This window comes from Danio rerio, chromosome 25 (genome assembly GCF_049306965.1).
Source record: "Danio rerio strain Tuebingen ecotype United States chromosome 25, GRCz12tu, whole genome shotgun sequence".
Classification (NCBI taxonomy): domain Eukaryota; kingdom Metazoa; phylum Chordata; class Actinopteri; order Cypriniformes; family Danionidae; genus Danio; species Danio rerio.
Genome location: NC_133200.1, coordinates 33,293,335 through 33,311,445, shown reverse-complemented (window position 1 = coordinate 33,311,445; position 18,111 = coordinate 33,293,335). Strand labels below are relative to the sequence as shown.

At 37.5% G+C, this 18,111-nt stretch overlaps 1 protein-coding gene across 6 annotated transcripts in view; it reads right to left on the bottom strand.

Annotated features, from left to right (window-relative positions):
• The window catches only part of znf469 (zinc finger protein 469), a 480,146-nt gene that overhangs the window by 125,324 nt on the left and 336,711 nt on the right, over positions 1-18,111 (bottom strand). The gene's annotated exons all lie outside the window — the stretch shown is intronic.

The following is an 18,111-nucleotide window of genomic DNA, read 5'->3' as shown; positions in this document are numbered from 1 at the left end:
ATTCCATTAATGATTTGTTTCTCCTCCAAACCTCCAAACATGCAGTGATTCCACTACTTAATCTTTCAGCTCTCCGATGCAGCTTTGCTCTGCTGAGTTTCGTTAGGTCTATCCTTCACTCTCCACTCCTGAGCGCACGTTCTCTCTCTCTCAGCAGCTGGAAAAGGGAAACACACCTGCCCGACTCTTATTAAAGGAGGTGATGACTCTCTATGAGGAGAACTTGGTGAAATCCTCTTCCCTTTTTCCTTTTCTTTTCACGAAAACTGATGACAGATTCTCATTAGCTTGTCCTAGGGAGAAATTGTTCTCTCTATATCATCTTTGCTTTCTTTTTTTTGAAGTTTTTATCATTTAAATAGCCCCTGATTTTTGAAAATGATCTTACATGCAGTGTGTAACACAGCTCTAAGTGAAGTGAAATATCCAGCTAAGGCTTAAATCTGAAAGTGCACCTATAAAAAGCTTCTGGACTTCCCTCATGATACTGTTTGTACCATAGACTGTAAAATATATGGACGTAGTATCCGTGACGTCACCCATAGGTTTGTGAAGAGCGCAAAAGAAGCCACAAGTAGGCATGGCCAACCGTCGCCATTTTGTTTGCGCGTCATTGCACCCACAGCGGGATACCAAACAAGGGTAAAGAGGCGGAGAGTGAGAGAAGCTACAGACACCTGCTGGAATTTTGCTTGGACCTGACAGACAGACTTTACTTTGGGAGAAACGCTTATTACTTTATTACCTGCGACTCGTTTGTGTTCTGACCACATGTGCTTGGTTGTACACTATATCCATAAAGTGTTTAGACTTTTAAAAACCCTGCTGTAACACATTGAGCCACTAAACATTGTTCTTATAATGTTTTTCAGCAGTAGGTAAACGCGAAACACTTCAAATATATAGTCTGTGTTAGTAAACGCAAGGCTATTGATGAACTCCAGGCATAAGACTGTATGACAACGCTTCAGATGACTGTTCTAGAGCCTACAGCTAATCAATCTATCAGATTCTGGAGTGCATTTCAGCTCTAAAGAACATTATAAATGAAAAATGATCTTAAATAATACAAATACATTTATAAAGATGGAATATCCGTATATAATTTCACTCACCAGGGAAACGGAGGCCATGTGAATGGTTTGTAAGTACAATTAAATGCACACAGCATGCCATATCATCTGATAATTGCAGGAAATAATCCTAATAGGCAACTGACTGTGTAAAGAAACATTAACCAACACAAAAATGTCGAGTCCAGTGGCTAATTAGCTGTAATCAGCCGAGGTGATGAGAAAGTGAGCAGCGAGACCTAACTGTCTCTCAAGTGGCCACGCCCTTAATTATGCAGAATTAATATATCTTTAAAAAAAAGAAACGGATGAGTTATAAAAAAAATTCACCCCCTCACAGTTGTCATGAAGGTTAATCATGACTATATGCACCAAAACCATCTTTTTTACCAGCCTGTAAGCATGTTTTTTATCAGCTGTAAAAATGGCCAATTTCCCATTGCAGTCAGAAATGACCTGGACTTCCTGGAGCCAGCCCCCCAAGGCGAGTCAATGAATTGCAGTTTTAGTTACTTCCGTATTGGCTTCCCGAGGGAGAGTGGGAGGTTGCCGCTTGGTTTGTACCCATTTGACTATTGTCTGCTTGACGATTCTTAATAAAACTGCATGTTAAATTCTCAACTCTGTTCTACCCCGACTCCCCATTCATTACACCAAAAAAGTGATCTCTTTACAGCTCATTACATTTTACCTTATATTTATGTAATGATGCTAAAGACAAGTTGTCAAGCATGTACTGGGGTCCGTTCTTTGTACCTCGCTTAAATGATCTAAGATGATTTGGCAGATCCGGGATCTGTTAATCTTGATAACTGATCTCTCGCTAATTTGGTTCTTCAAACAAGTTCGCGAATCAGATTAGGATGTCTGGATAAACTGATCTGAGATTGCTGTGTGTGCTGTAAAGGACAGATCTATCGATCCTCGAAATCATGATCAGCAATACAACGATTGGCTGACGGCACAGCAGCGTAATGACATCATCTGATTAATTTTCAATTATCCATATGAGCAAAATTACATCAAATTAGCAGTAAACGGTTTGTTAAATATGACACGCAATAACCTTCCACATTATTTGTCAGCTGCAGGCTTTACACTTTCATGTGTCAAGAGTATTCATCATGTATTTCAATGCAAATCAATGTATTTAGTTCCACATTTAGAAAAGATTTTCTTTATTGTTGTAGCCGTTTTTTATCAGTGTAAAGAATAACTGGTTGTTTACAAAAGCATATTGATATTTGATAAAGGTGTCTGCAACTTTGTGAAGCATCAAATCACTGGCATATTAACTGTCAAACCATGTTTATGACTGCATAATTGTATTATTGCTTAAAAAAAAAAAAAAAACTCCATTGTACTAAAGCGATCTAAAAAGTTCATATCAATAAGCTTTCTCTTTGCACCACCAGGTGGCAGTCTTTGAACTTTCATTTTGATGGTGCAGATTGCATAAGTTTTATTAATATGTATAACTTGATTTATTTTATTAATAACTATAACTTTATATATATAGTTAAAAAAATATTTTCCATTTTCCCAAGTGTATATAACTACTACTGTAAGAAAATATCAGAATTCGGAACATACTTTATTATCTTTGCTTGAACTGAGCCGATCTAATCCTGTTTATATGAATTGAACCTGCTCCCAATCAGGTTTGACCTAGCAGAACGGTTGCTATGACAACAACTCTTGGATCAGCTTTGAAGAACGAAACGATCCTGGATCATGTCAAATCGTCAACATCCAAATCCAGCTAACTGAGTAATCCACGTACGAAGAACGGACCCCTGCTGTTCAATTGACATAACACAACAATTTTTTAGTTTCTTTTTTCTTTTTTTTTTATTAGCTCAGACAAAAACTGTAGTGAGAGGTACAGAACCAGTGCCAGTAGTGCAATAGGGCAGTATTACACTACTACGTTACAGTTTCTTTATATAATTAGCACTTCTTGTGTACAGTACCTCTTTCTGTTAAATTGCTGAATGCCTCCTCAATTGTAAGTCGCTTAAATATAGGTGTGCCAAGATACACAGGCAGGAGATCACTGATAACCAAATTGAATCCTGTGGATTGGATTGAAAATAGCATGTACTGGAACCAAGGAAGAGTATATACAATATAAAGCAAAACTCTAAGCAGGTGGAAGATATCAGGTATTGGTCACTGATTACAAAAATTTGAATGTGTCTAAGCCAGGTTTCTTAAGAAATGCTTAAGTTTTCTAAAAACGCAATTTATATTGTCAACACTAATCTTATATCTAGATAAAAACTAGCCAGATTAGGGGAGGGATCTATTGTGAAAGACCTCTGGTATTTATAATAATTTGAATGGTAAATTCCTGAGGAAAAAAGCATTCGACTTTTTTTTTTTTTAGAGACAATATGAACAGGGATAAGTCTACTGACAGTAAATCATTTCTCCTGGAGTGACCAGAGGTTAGACAATTAACAATGAAGAGGGGGAGCAAGAAGAAGACTGTCCATGGAGAGCATCTATATCTAAAAACAATCTGTCAAGGAGGCTGTTGCAATCGGATATTAGAGAAAGAAGTCTTACTAAGCAACTGTGCTGGATAGATGCTGAGCAGATAAGATGATCCTCTAGCATAATGCCAAATCCAAGTTTGGCTAATGATTAGTTCCACCAAATGTGATTAGTCCAGCCATCCAAGCGGCATGAACATGTGCGAATCAAAAACAACAGCACAAAAATTAACACTAATGAAAAGTAGCAACTGGCACTTTGGGACGCTAGAGAGAGTAAGTGAAAACGTTTATCATCAAATAAACTGGTGTTTCTTCGGTTGTGGACACTTTTGGTATCAGGTTATTGTTTATCAGGGGGATTTAAGGAATTTTTAACATTTGTAGGTGGTAGTTGTTGATAACTGTATATGCGACCCAGGACGACAAAAACATAGGGGTCAATGTTCTGACATTGATGTATATTACATAATCTGAAAGCTGAAGTATAAAATTATGTAGAGTTTATTGAAACAGGGGAATATTTTAAAATCTGGAATCTGAGGTTTTAAAATATCGAAATATTTAAAAATGGTCTTTAAAGCAACACACTCACTCACATATCTTTGAAAACAGGGTTAAACAGTTAAACAGTTCAGTTTTAGCATTTTTGAATCCATTTGGCAGATTTTTGAGCTCTTTTAGCTTAGCTTAGCATAAGTCATTGAACCAAATTAGATCATTAGCATTTTGCTAAAAAAAACAGTTTTGATAATTTTCCTATTTAAAGCGTGACTCTTCTGTAGTTATATTGTGTGCTAAGACTGATGGAAAATTAAAAGTTGATTGAAAAGTTTTCTAGACCGACATGGATACACTGCAGAAAACGCTTTTCTTACTTAAATTTTTTGTCTTGTTTCTAGTCCAAATATCTACAAATTCTTACATCAAGAAGCATTTTCTCGACAAGCAAAACATACTAGGCTGTGTCCCAAATGGCACACTATACACTATGCACTCATGCACTATGTACTTATGCACTTACACTCAACAGGATAGTATATGTATGTAGGGTCATCCCAAAAGGCACACTAATGTTTTTTTTTACTAAGCGGAAATTCAAACTGTTTTCCTGATGACGTTTGACGGTTGCCAAATCAGTGAAATAAACAACCGAATGATCAAATAATACCTGCCGTAAGTACTGCCGTATTCACCATCGGGAGGCGCTATAATCACTCTCGTAGGAGAATTTTGCTTTCACCATCCAAAATAAATAAAGTTATTCAACATGTGCGCTCGATAGCTCCGCCCCTTCCGCTACGTAAGCAAACCTGCATTCGTTGAGTGCGTGAAGTGTCCATCATTACACACTTCATTTTAGCAGCTTAATGAGTGCATCATCCGGGTAATTAAAGTGCACTTATTATTTTTAGAGTTTTCAGTGTGAACACACTACTTACACTATTCATACTACAAAATGGCGTAGAATAGTGCATAAGTATGCGATTTGGGACGCAGCAACTGTCTTGTTTTAAGAAATGATAAGCCAAAATTAAGTGAGTTTTTCCTTAAATCTAGCAAAATAATCTGCCAATGGGGTAAGCAAAATAATCTTGTTTTTTGATTCGTGGTAAGATTATTTTGCTTGAAGGAAAAACTCACTTCATTTTGGCATATTATGTCTTAACAAAACAATATGTTTTGCTTGTCTAGAAAATGCTTCTTGATTTAAGAACTTCTAGATATTTGGACTAGAAACAAGACAAAAAAAATCGAAGCAAAATGAGCATTTTTTGCAGTGTAGGAACTATACTCTTATTTTGACGTAATATTCAAGGATCTTAGCTGCTGTATCATGGCTGCAGCAGGCACAATGACATAACTCAGCACTGTAATGATATGTTTTCTAGCTGAGGACTATTTTCAGGCACTGCAATAAAAAAAAAACTAAATGGAAGACACAGAACATGAACAATAGCATACTACTGAAGACAGCAAAGACGATGAACATTTTGATAAGGGGATTAAAAGAAGGATTACAATTTTAAATGAGTAGACAATTATCAAAAAGGTTGCCTTCGACTTCTAAATATACGAATTTTAAATATACAGTATGAACATGGATTTCTCAACACACTTATTTCATATCTTATTTTAAGTTTCTTCATGAGAACAATACGTGTGTTGTGAGTCGCTCTGGACAAAAGTGTCAGCTAAACTAAAACTGCACAGGCTCATGCAATGAGGAGCAGGTCCAGAGGAGCACGGCCAGCCGGTCATCATCCAGAGGTACATTCAGCTTCCTGGAACATGCATGTGTGATCCAGGTTAAGCAAGTGAGAGATGCAGTGGTGTGCTCATGGCAGCGGTGAGTAGTGCACAATAAGCTCCATATGTGCCGAAGCACTTGCTGCCAGAAGAGCTGTTTTCTCTTGGTCACGTGCTCTCTCTCTCTCTCTCTCACTGGATGGTTACCAATGATAAGAAGGTCAATGTTGCAATAATTAAAGTGTATGCAGTTTCTTAGTCACTCAATCCAGTTTAAAAATGTACATTTTTATTTTGTCACCACATACATTTGTTTAGCCATGCAAAAAGCTGTAAAATAAGTGTTTATAGACACTTTATGAGTGATATGAGGGTGTAGGTAATGAAGAAAAAGTGTTGACACTTTGTCATATAGGTTAATATGTTTTATGGTGAAACGCTTACTGAGAAAAGAAAATCTCAGATGTAACTGGTCTGTTTTTAATATCAATTTTGATCTGTAACTTATTCTTCAAGCTAAATTCTACATTGTAATCCAAACATGTTTTTGCTTCTTTCACTCTTTCCAGAGTTTTGATTTTTGTGGAGTGCTAAAACATAAATGGATGAGACGCTATTAAAATGGCAGGCGCACTGCGTAATTCTGAAAATCGAATTAGCAAATGTTTTACGATTCCGTAGCCAGGTTGGTAAAACTCAATCATATGCGATTCTGTCTGGCAGCCCATGACAGATTTCATGTTCAAATCCATATAACCCCAGTTTTAACAACCATGACGAAACCAGCTGTTATCGGTCGGCTCCCCCACTGTCTACTTTCTCATTTGCTTCCACTATCTTGACAATTTCAATCGCTGGAATCAAAGCAACAGCGATCGTTCAAGAAACGAAGCCATGACATAAACTAAAGCAGAAGTTGCAATGGTTTTGGCTGTGAGATGGGCTCCGTGATCACTCAGCCAAACAATGTTAATAAAACGAATCAAGAATATTTTTCAAACAGATTACACAATAAATAGTAGAGTTCTCAGCCATAACCGAACACAAGAGAGCATGAGGTTTTTGGGGAGAACTTACCACAATGATTCAAAATGTTCATGATATAAACTACTAACAGATAAATCCTAAAAACGTTATGGGATTTGCATCTCCCTCTTTTAACAGTCTTTAAAAAAATAATAATAATAATAAAAAAACTACAATTAGTCATTCTTAATGTATCCCCGCCACTCCTACACCACCCAACCCGTTCCGAGCTGGTATCGAACTGGCAACCTTCCGCATGGGAGTTGGTTGCTCTAACAAGGAGGCTAAAGACCATGGCCTCTAGTGTCTGTCGCTAGAGCACCTTCAGAGGTCAAAGGAGTGAGGTTTACCTGCACAGCACTTACTAGCTGGCCTCCGTTACATTAAGGTGTGTAAAATGTCATGGTTTTAAGATAATTTTTTGTGACAGAGTCACACCTGAAAATTTCTATATTCCAGGGTTGTAGGCTTGGGTAGTGTCCAATTAAGCCTCCTCTCTATTTTACCTGCTATTACACTGAATAATCAAAAAATTTATGGCGTAAGGCTCAGACAGCGTCACCAAACTGTTGGCTTGTGCCTAAACCGTTCAGAATACCAAACACTAATACTGAAACAATAACAAAATAACACAAGCAGACATGCACACACAAATCAATTAAATTAAATAACACCACCTGAACAACTTTTAATAACAAAAAAAAGTGCAAATAGATCCATAACAGTCAACCAGAGTTGAATTAATGTAAACAAAAGTGTTGCAAAGCAATAGTCCTAAACAAAAACTTCTTCTTTCCAATCTTCTTTCCAATATTTTTTTAACGTAAAGCAAATAATAAAATAAATAAAAAATGCCATTCGTAGTTGTTTAATTGATTCAGGTAAGTGGCATCAAACTAGTCAATATTTTTCACTAGAAAAACTAGCATGTTTACTTTGTCCGGCATGAGTAACAAGGCATGATGTGGACGACAACTTTACCTGCAGTGCTGAAAACCAACTCCGATGTTGTGCTTGTGGCACAGACGTGCAGGTACTTTCGTGCTGCTTCTGACATCTGGGCAGCATTTTTCCTTTAGAGAAGTGGGTCCTCACCTTCTAGAGTAACTGACTCCAAACAGTAGGCTGTTATTAGCGCCAACTCTTATTATTTCACCTCTTTCTTTCTCCTTCACGCTATCCTGAGATGACTACACATGCACATTTTTTGGCATTAAATAAATTATACTTATACATCTATAAAAATGCATGCTTTTTTGTGACCATATATATTGGTATTGAAACTGATACTGTTGCTATTTTTAGATCCCGCTGTATACCGTATTACCGCCCAAACCTACAGGGGTATGACTAATTTTAGGCTTGAAATGTTTTCTAAAACGAGAAAATGATGTAGGGCAGTGCTTTATTTCATTCATTCATTCATTTTCTTTTTGGCTTAGTCCCTTTATTAATCCGGAGTTGCCACAGCGAAATGAATTGCCAACTTATCCAGCACGTTTTACACAGCGGATGCCCTTCCAGCTGCAACCCATCCCTGGGAAACATCCATACACACTCATACACTACAGACAACTTAGCCTATTCACCTATACCACGTCATTGGACTGTGGGGGAAACCGGAGCACTCTGAGGAAACCCACACGAATGCAGGGAGAACATGCAAACTCCACACAGACTGATAGTCTGCCCTAAATTCATTCCATATGATCGGAAGTGAAGAAAAGTCATTTCGAGGGGAGAGGAAAGGTTATGTATTTTGATTAAAGATAATGAGGGCAAAATGTATTTATATAAAAAAAAATGAAGTGCACAAAGATACAATGTGTATAACAAGCACTGATATATACTGTACATATAAAATAGGAAGAGTGCATTTTGATTTAATACCGACATTTCAGATTTCAGTTGGAGCAGCATAGCAGTAAAGTATTGGTGTAGTTCTAATTAGTTAAAACTTTCCAAATGTCATTGTAGCCACTCACTATACGTGATATACTACACAGTTGCATTTGGTTAACGTCTTGACATTCTCAAATGTGAATGTGGGTATTTGCACATACAATATGTTTTCAAAAGTTAAAATTTCTGTCTGTCTGTACTGAAAAGGAACACCACCATTTCCAAACTAAATTTATAAAGATGTGGAGGTGAAAGTCTCTACAGCTAAAAAAGGACGCCTCAGCCTTGCTCTCGTTGTGCTTATATTGCCAAATTGATTGCAACGAGCATCAGCTGCCCAAGCTGACGCTGCCAACTCATTGGAATTTCGTTGGTCCATTGACATACTCTTTTTAGATTATTGGCTATCTGAATGAAGTCCCCATAGTGGAAGTTTTTTCACATAGCATTAAAGATCCCCTTTCGAAGGGGAAATGTAACAAACATGTCTTTCAGTGACACTTACTGGACACTTCAACAAAAAGACCTGCTAACTGCAACTTGGTATTGTCATAAGTCTTTTATGAAAGATCCAAAGATGTAAAACGAACACATCACCCAATGACCATTGTATCAAACCAGTTATGAAAGCATGAGGTAAATGTCATTGCGACTCCTATATTGTCCTTTCTTCCTGCAAACAGAGGTGCCCAGGTAGAAGTTGTCCAACAAACTCAATCAACCCAACAACCTCAATCAACATATAGAAAGAGATGTCCCATTGAAAAGCATTAGGGGATGTGTGACAGATGAAACCTGGCTTTCAGCTGTGATTGTGCAGAACTCCACTGTTCCCTGGGGACTCTTGCCATAAATGCAGCATTATTTATTGTGTGAAACCCTCCACGGATTGTGTTGCTCATCAGTCATGCCTGTCACTTATGGGAATGGACGTGATATGACAGGATGTGGAAATATGGTCTTCAGATCCACACTCAATCCTTGAGCACTAACCGTGTGTGTAGAAAATGTTAATACCTCTCGTTTAACAGGCTACATTCATGAAAGTTGAACATGAAAGTCGCCAAAGCAGAATGAACCGCCAATATATCCAGCACATTTTTTATGCAGCGGATGGCCTTTCAGCTGCAACCCATCACTGTGAAACACCCATACATTCTCATTCACACTCATACACTACGGTATTGGATGATGCAAACAAAAGTGAAGCCTGTGGGGTAGATGTTGCAGGGTAGTTGGGGTGTTTCCATGCCGCCCCTAGCAAGATGCCACCCTGGGTGATCGCCCACATTGCTTATGCCTAAATCCGCCATTACCTGGATGTAATTCACATCTATTAAGGACCACTGTCATCAATATAAACATCACAGGTGTTTTAACGGATCAGACTTGTTTCCGGGTGGACTGTTTGAGATTTCTGCACATTGGAGTCGTGGAAATTCTGTATATTTAAACCAATTAGAAGATGACTGAGGATCTGCTGAAGTGTTTCCAGAAAAGTGTGCCAAATGCATCAGACTTTTAGCCACATTTAGTCTATAGGTGGTGCTTAGTGTGCCGTCTTAAGACTTAGTGTACACCAACTTTTGGATGGTGGCGGTCACACTTTTTAAATGAACAGAGCAATTGCAGCAGAGTTCATTATAATCGAAAGTAGAAACACACCCTCAGCCAACATAGGCTCATTCTAAAAAGCTTTATACAAGCCCTATATACATTTTTTGGAGACCGTGCATTATGTAGCCAGAGGAACATATGGCTGCATTTCGTCATTAAAACAAATGCTACAGTCGGTCGGTATATGATGCCGTTGCCAGCTGACCGACTACCTCTGTATGGACGGCTTTTTTGCTGTTAACAATTTGTCCTGCAGCTCAACGCGTACATAAGAGTATCTGAGATGTTGAGCTGAGTTGATTGTGACGACGGGGTTCGAGAATGACAAAGAACAGTTCCAGAAAGCAGGTAAGACAAAAAAAAAAAAAAAAGTAAATTGTAACAGGGTTAGAATGTGGTCAACTCTTAAATCTTAGTACAAATCAGGGGGCTTTTCTTTTTCTGGATTGCTTTTCAAAACATTGTCGGTTGGGTTAAGAGAAGTGGGTGGGTGCTAAATTGGTGTTTTTGAAAACACTATCTGTTGGGTTTAGGAAAGGAGGTGTGTGGAATATCAGTCGGTCAGTCGATCAGTCAGTCGACAGCGGCCTCTGGTGGATTCTCTGGCAATAAGAGCAGCTGCAAATGACATTTGCGAGAGAAATTTGAGACCTCAAAAAGTATACACAGCGGCCTCTGATGGATTCACGAAAACAAAAACTGAAAAAACGTAACTCCTTGGACAAATTTGATGCTCTTCAGAAATGTATATAAGGGTGCAGAATCAGAAGAGCCTGTATTCCCCTCAGCATACTGAGCAAAAATCTAAAACAAAAGTGACACTCCTCCTGAGACTCTTCCCTACTTCTGGAAGCAGTTGGTTATTTCGGTAGCGGCGCCGTGAGTTATAACCAATTCATGATGCGATTGCTGTGGTTGGTAATCAAAGCAAAGATGCTAGTTATTGTTTATTAAGGCCTTTGACTTACGGACTGTGGCTTCGTACGGTGGGTTCTTGCACAGTTCAGCTCTCACAATCAGCCTTGTGCCCCCAGTACTCGACATCACCACAGATCCTAATTAAAAGCAGACACTGGGCTGTATTGTCTGCTGTAGAGAACACTGACTCTATGCAAGATGTGAAGAGCGCGGTGGGACCTTTATACTGTTTATTGGCCTTTATAGAGCTAAATATCTGGACTTATTCTCTCTCACACATTGCTTTTCTCTCTCTTTCCTGAAGAAACATGTGCCGCCCATGTGCACGCGCGCACACACAGTATACAGTCTGCTGTGCATTAGACAAGCAGATGGGATGGGTTGTCAGCCAGGTGGGTATTAAAGGTGTTTTTCGGGACGTCAGAGTGCATCAAAGCCTTGCACATTCCTGCAGTGCACATTAAATGTAGACAGCGTTTATCTTCACTTACAGTGGAACAGAGAAAGGCCAAGGAATCCGTCAGCGCAGAGCAAATTCTGATGGAAATATCTGGGGTTCTGGCTACTATGAAAATGTAATAGTGCAAAGAAAAAGTTACATTTTTAAAGAGTGTATCGTGAGGTATAATATTTGAAATAAAATATATATATTTTTAGTTTTGAATTTTATCACTTGACTATGAAATATATTAACTTAAAAATAACTAAATTTTAAAATGCTAATGCTGAAGTAAAGACAATTTGTATGCAATAAACACTTTATTTAATACTGAGATTGGATTTATTGAAAATATTAATTAACACATTCAAATTATTTCTTATTTTTCTTTATTTCACTTATAATAATATATAATATACATTTTGCACCTTCAAAAAAACCATTAACTTTTAGCTTAATGAACTTAATGAACTTTCAAAAAACTTCTCAATGTGTCTAACTTTTCTATTAGTGTTTCCAGCAGAGGTGGGTAGCAACGAATTACATTTACTTCCTAACATTTACTTGAGTAAAATTGTTGGGTAATGTGTACTTTGAGTACATTTAAAGATGTGTACTTTTACTCAGGTAAATTATTAGAGAAAAATCATTACTCTTACTTCACTACATTTGGCAGTGTTCCTCCCTTACTGTCAAATGATAATAAATATGATTCATATGACTTGTGTGGAAATATTGCAGAGCGCCACATTGGAGAGGTTGTCTCATGATACAGACTGATTTGACATGGCTGCCATTTTAAAAGCGAAAGCGAGGCTGAGGTGGGAAGAAACCAAGGTAGACTGCTATAGATAGATTTCATGTGGCCGTTATTTTAAAAGTGAAAGCGAGGCTGAGGGGGGAAGAAATCAATATACAGTAGACTGCTATAGACTGATTTCACATGGCCACCATTTTAAAAGTGAAAGTGAGGCTGAGGGGGGAAGAAACCAATATAAACTACTATAGATGAATTTCACGTGATCGTTATTTTAAAAGCAAAAGCGAGGCTGAGGGGGGAAGAAACCAATATAGACTGCTATAGACTGATTTCATAGATATATACATTAGATGTCGCCTACCCTTTTGTTGTCTATTGGAAGGAATGCGTCAATAGAGCCGCCATTTTGGAACAGGGTAGCGCTCCTTTGAAATGAATGCGGGACCAAGCTGCAGTGGAGGACTGTGACCATCTAGAGCCAGAGAAATACACCTATACACACATGTATGATCGGGAGTTTTCCTGGATGTTAGTATGCAACTTTTTATTTTTTTTATTACGAAAATTATAATTTTACATCACTTTTCTACTTTGATGGATCAGGGATCGCACTAACATTCCTGACCAAAAGCTTGTGTTTGTGTGTACAGAAATGTACTATCCACCCTCCTTGTTAAATTTGATCTAATCCGAGTCCTGAAACACACCTCCTCTCTCCTGCTTTCACTTCTCAGGTTGACGGAGGGAGCGATTCATTTGTGAATGAATCTCCTCTATGGACGACTCGTTCACTAGCCGACAATAATACAAGTTTTTGGCAGCGCAGCATCTCATTGTCATATTTCTTTTGCATTGTTTGCTGATTTTATTAAACAAAACTAGCATAAGCTGAGTATTTAGTGCGAGTTGGAGCTACTTTGTCATATAATGAACGCAGTAAGAGACTATTATCATCAATAACGTGACCTGTTTAGCACAAAAGTTCAGAACATAAAAAAACGTAAAAAACTTAATCTTACCTATGAAATGTTCTGCCTTTGTGCTTTGTTTTCTTTGTTTGCTCGTTACTACACCCGTGGACAGCGCTAAAGTCCCGCATCTTCAGGTAGTAACACTGTCTTGACTAGTGCGGTTGAATGCCATTTGTCCTGGGAGCACTGTACCAATGTGGCGGCGCTATTGATGCATGCTCAGGGTCCCTATGCAATATCTAGTTTATATATATATGGACTGATTTAACATGGCCTCCATTTTAAAAATGAAAGTGAGGCTGAGAGGGGAAGAAACCAATATAGACTGCTATAGACTGATTTGACGTGCTGCCATTTTAAAAGCAAGGATAAGGTGGGAAGAAACCAAGAAGTATGGCCTGGAGTTACAAAGGAACGGCATACGTGATAGCATATTGTTGTGTACCTGGCTGTATATCTTATCAGCGAATAGAAGTGACACATTTATCGTTTCGCTGCTTTCCGAATGACCCGAATGTCTGTTCTGTATAGATAATGAAAATAAAAAGGTATTTCAGACCAGTTAAATGTCGCTAGTTTGCTAACATTTTCTTTCCCAAACACACGTTTTAGATGCCATTCATCAAACTCAAGTTAATGAACTGATTCTTTCACTATATTAGACTTGTCACGATACTGAATTGCAGTACTGAGATAAATAAATAAAAACTTTCAAACGTTCAATTGAGTACCTTTTAAGATTGTTACTTTTACTTTAACTTGAGTAAAAAATTCTGCAAGTACTTGAGTGTAGATTTTGCCTACTTTACCAAACCTCTAGTTTCCAGACAAATCCAAATTAATACACATGACTCCTGATAACACACTGAGGTCTTCTGAATCCCTATGCAAGAAACAGAACATTATTTACAACACCATTACCTTTAACGCATAGCTCCTGACAATTTTATGAATCATATAGGCACAGTTTGAGCTAAAAAAAAAAAAAAAGTCTTGATTGACAAGCTGCAGATTAGATCAGTGATTGGTTGAGAAGAGCTTCATAGAGGTTCTCCTAAGGGTCAAAGTTTCAAATCACACCTGCTCCCCTTATATTGTTGCTCTCGGCAAGAGCAAGCCAGTCCAGACAAGCAATAAATGAACTTAAATAGTTATTTACAGCCCTCTCTACATTCACAGGAAGACTTAGTGAGATGAAGAAATTTGCCTGGTTTATTATTTTTAATCCAATTAATAATACTACACTCATAATAATATTAATATTAATAATAATTGGATAAGAACGTTTTTAAGCTTGAAGTGCAAAAAGGAAGTGCTGCCAGCATTTGCTTTCAAAGTCACTTTTCTTTGAAGAAATACAGCGATGTTAAAAATACACACAGAGCTGGTATTCTTCAAGCACAATAAGAGCTGACGTGGTGGCTAACATGTTGAATAATAACTTTGTCCCTGATGCGTATCGCTTTCTGAACTTTCATCGAGTGAGGAATTTGAAGATGGAGCTCCAGGTGGAGTTGAGATTGGAATGCCATACATGAATCTTCCTTTGAATGTCATTTATAGTATGCATTCGTTCCACACAAGTGCTGTGGTGAGGTTAAAGTCTGCTTACGTAACAGAACAACATGCTGAAATAAATTACCAATCCAGAGGTATTTGAATTTCATGTTTAAACCAGTTCTAGACCTTTATCAGTCAATTATTGGCAGTATTTTAAACCAGAAAACAATTCAAAACATCTCTCTTTTTTTTGCAGCTGTAGGGATTGAGTTTCAGGCAGATTACGGGTATCATCTGTCCTGACCTTTTGGCAGCGGCAAAAAGGAAACAGGCTGTCGTCGGTTACTTTGGTTTGTTTGCAGTCTAAAATGAAACTTGCGATAATGAACTTCAGATGCCATTGGAAAGCTAGGTGCGCTGGCACTGCCAAAAATGCTGAGGTGCCACTTTGGTTCGGCGCAACACATATCCACTCACTGAATTATTATTCTCTTTGGGAAATATCCTCATCTGTGTCTCAGTAAGTATCGGGCGCGACGAGAACAATGGAGAGGAGACATGCGACCGATCTGCTTCCATTTAGAAGAGAGCGTTTGGCCTGGAGATAAAGCACTCCCATATGACTTGTTCTCTACTGCCTTAAAGTTATTAATTGGAAGCGAGTCAGTTGATTGTGATGTTCCAAGAGCTGTTGGTTGCTGATGTTAGAGCCAGTGAGGAGAGAACTGCTGCGCTAAGACCAACGGACACCTCATTTTTTAATTTTTCTACATGAAAAATACGCTGAGGTGCAAATCATGTTTAAGCAGCGTCTGAATTATCCTACAATGATAACACAATATTTATTGCTGACGAATCAGACTTTTTTGTTTGTGAAAATTCATTTAGCACATGCTTTAAATCAATTAAGTAACAGAAAGACAGTAATGGCCTGTGGAAAAAAAAATGTAATTTATATTATAATTAGTAATGAAGCAAAATACTTTTAATTGTACATGTATTGTTCAAATATGTAGTATTTTTGATATTTAGTCAAATCAAATTTGGTCCAAACATGCCTACAGGAGAATTATCACCAATTGAGTGCAGTTTTAATGAAGTAGTAATAAGAGTTTAGTAACCTGTATAACACATACAGTTAAAGTCAGAATAATTAGAATATTTTCTTTTCTTTTTTAAATTTTTTTTCCCAAATGATGTTTAACATAGTAAGGACATTTTCACAGTGTGTCTGGATATATTTTTTTCTTCTGGAGAAAGTCTTATTTTTTTTTATTTCGACTAGAATAAAAGCAGTTTTTAATTTTTTAAGAAACATTTTAAGGTCAATTATTCGCCCCTTTAAGCTATATATTTTCGATGGTCAAAACATACCATCATTATACAATAACTTGCCTAATTACCCTAACCTGCCTAGTTAAACTAATTAACCTAGTTAAGCCTTTAAATGTCACTTTAAGCTGTATAGAAGTGTCTTCAAAAATATCTGTCATCATAAAAAAAGATCAAATAAATCAGTTATTCAAAGCATTGTGTTTAGAAATGTGTGGAAAAAAAAATCTGTCAAACAGAAATTGGGGAAAAATTAACAGGGGGGTGAATAATTGACTTCAACTGTACATTTTGCATATTATATAAATAAAATGTTAAGTACATAGCTTAAAATGCAAGAAATTCTATTAACTTTGTAAAGAATTCTTTACACTTCTGTGTGATTCGGCATGAGGTTTCAGACACTTCCAAGAGAAATAACCTTTTAAAAATATAAATGGCATTTTAAATGTAAAGCTATAATGGGTTAATGCGCAGCATTGTATATAAACATAGTAGTTTCTAAAGGGAAATATGTCAGCTTGTGACATTAAAAACTTTACATTTCTTTAAGGACAACATAGTTGTCCACATAGTACTGTAGTAGACTATATAAACTACCTGACAAAAGTCTTGTCGTCAATTCCAGTTGTAAGAGCAACAAACAATAACTTCACTTTTAGTTGATCATTTGAAAAAGTGGCAAAACGACACTGTAGAACTGCATCCCAATCATCACAAATACTGCAGAAGACCTATTGGAACCCGGATAATCCCAAGATTCTCAAGGTAAAGGAAAAATCTTGGTTTGGGGTTACATTCAGTATGGGGGCGCGTGAGATCTGTAGAATGGATGGCAACATCAACAGCCCGAAATATCAAGACATTTGTGCTGCCCATTACATTACAAACCACAGGAGAGGGTAAATTCTTCAGCTGGATAGCGCTTCTCATACTTCAGCCTCCATATGAAAGTTCCTAAAAGCAAAAAAGGTCAAGGTGCTCTAGGATTGGCCAGTTGAGTCACTGGACATGAAGATTATTAAGAATGTCTGGGGTAAGATGAAGGAGGCGGCATTAAAGAAAAATCCAAAGATTCTTGATGAACTCTGGGAGTCAAAGCCACTCCAGATGACTTTATTAATAAGTTATTTAAATCATTGCAGAGATGTGTGGATGGAGTCCTTCAAGCTCATGGGGAGTCATAAACAACTTTTTCCACTGCAGCATGACTTTATATTCTATACTGTACATTATTTCTGTTAAGTGACAATACTTTTGTCTAAGTCAGACCTTGCTGTCCTAATTAAATAATTAAAGAGCAAAGTATGATCATATTTTGTAATCCAGAGGCCTTTGCCTTTCATATAACCCACTTCTGATTCCAAATGATCAACAGCTATTATTTGTTGTTCTTAAAACTTGGATAGGCTACAAGACTGTCAAGTAGTGGAGCTGCAATCAAAAGGTATTCATCCCCCTTGATCCGCAAGACATTCTGCCACCATGAAGAATGTTTTACTCAAATAAGCCCAATTAAAAAAAAAAAAAAAAAAAAATTCTACCAGAATCTCTTTAAACATTCACGTGCAAAATTATTCAACCCTCAAAAGTAAATTGTGAAAAAATGTTTTATTCTTGATAAGTTTCGATAAATGTTCCCGGGGACGGCATGGTGGCTCAAAGGTTAGCACTGTTACCTCACAGCAAGAAGGTTGTTGGTTCGAGTACCGGCTGGGTCAGTTGGCATTTCTGTGTGGAGTTTGCATGTTATCCTTGTGTTGGCATGGGTTTCCCTCACAGTCTAGGCATGCGCTATAGATGAATTGGATAAAGTAAGGTGGCC